The sequence below is a fragment of the Lathyrus oleraceus genome, chromosome 4 (assembly GCF_024323335.1).
Source record: "Lathyrus oleraceus cultivar Zhongwan6 chromosome 4, CAAS_Psat_ZW6_1.0, whole genome shotgun sequence".
Taxonomy (NCBI): Eukaryota; Viridiplantae; Streptophyta; class Magnoliopsida; order Fabales; family Fabaceae; genus Lathyrus; species Lathyrus oleraceus.
Window position 1 is genome coordinate 452,796,093 of NC_066582.1, and position 1,594 is coordinate 452,797,686.

Here is a 1,594-nt window from a genome sequence, read left to right on the forward strand (position 1 = left end):
ATCCATTTAACAACCTACAACCCGGTTATGGATAATCTTCCATTCGAGTATATTATCTATGTTTTGACGGCTATAGATGATATATCTCATGCGCTCTTTGGTCGAAGTGTTGTCCTTCCCAGTCGAGTAAGATTCGTATTCCTTGTGGAATCGAATATCCATCCTTTAACAAGTTTGCTTTCGCTCTCTTCAGGATGTTGAGTGTTTTGGAACACACACCAATTCACGATTTCGATCAATTTATCCATTTAACAACCTACAACCCGATTATGGATAATCTTCCATGCGAGTATATTATCTACGTTTTGACGGCTATAGATAATGTATCTCATGCACTTTTTGGCTGAACCCTTTGTTTGTTTCCCCAACTGAGTAAGATTCGTATTCCTTGTGGAATCGAATGTCCATCCTCTAACAAGATTGCTTTTCTAGCCCTCTTTAGGATGATGAGTGTTTTGGAACACAAACCAATTCACGCTTTGGTCGGTCACCTGTTTCATGCCTACAACCCGGTATCCTTGGTGGTCCTCCCTGTCTTCTCCCTGTCGTGACCTTGATCCCCAGTGAGTCACCTCTCCGTTGGTGTCGATAAACGTTGAGTTTTTCATATGCGTCCGTTGACGTATAGTTGTACCCTTCCCCAGGAGTCACCTCTCCGTTGGTGTCGATAAACGTTGAGTTTTTCCTATTCGTCCGTTGACGTATAGTTGTATCCTCCCCACAGGTCATCCGTTGATGTCTGTGTCACCTCTCCGTTGGTGTCGATAAACGTTGAGTTTTTCCCAATCGTCCGTTGACGTTTGGTTGTGATTAGCTTTTTCCCCAGTAAGTTCACCTCTCCGTTGGTGTCGATAAACGTCGAGCTTCTCCCGTTCGTCCGTTGACGTCTGGTCGAGTCTTCCCAGTTCATCTGTTGATGTCTGGTCTCCTTCTCCGTTGGTGTCGATAAACGTCGAGCTTCTCCCGTTCGTCCGTTGACGTCTGGTCGAGTCTTTCCCATTCATCCGTTGATGTTTGGTCACCTCTCCGTTGGTTTCGATAAACGTTGAGTTTTTCCCATTCGTCCGTTGACGTTTGGTTGTATCTTTTTTTCCAGTCATCCGTTGATGTCTGGTCACCTCTCCGTTGGTTTCGATAAACGTTGAGTTTTTCCCATTCGTCCGTTGACGTATGGTGGTATCCCTTTCTTTCCAGTCATCCGTTGATGTCTGGTCACCTCTCCGTTGGTTTCGATAAACGTTGAGTTTTTCCCATTCATCCGTTGACGTTTGGTTGTATCTTTCTTTCTAGTCATCCGTTGATGTCTGGTCACCTCTCCGTTGGTTTCGATAAACGTTGAGTTTTTCCCATTCGTCCGTTGACGTATGGTGGTATCCCTTTCTTTCCAGTCATCCGTTGATGTTTGGTCACCTCTCCGTTGGTTTCGATAAACGTTGAGTTTTTCCCATTCGTCCGTTGACGTTTGGTTGTATCTTTCTTTCCAGTCATCCGTTGATGTCTGGTCACCTCTCCGTTGGTTTCGATAAACGTTGAGTTTTTCCCATTCGTCCGTTGACGTATGGTGGTATCCCTTTCTTTCCAGTCATCCGTTGAT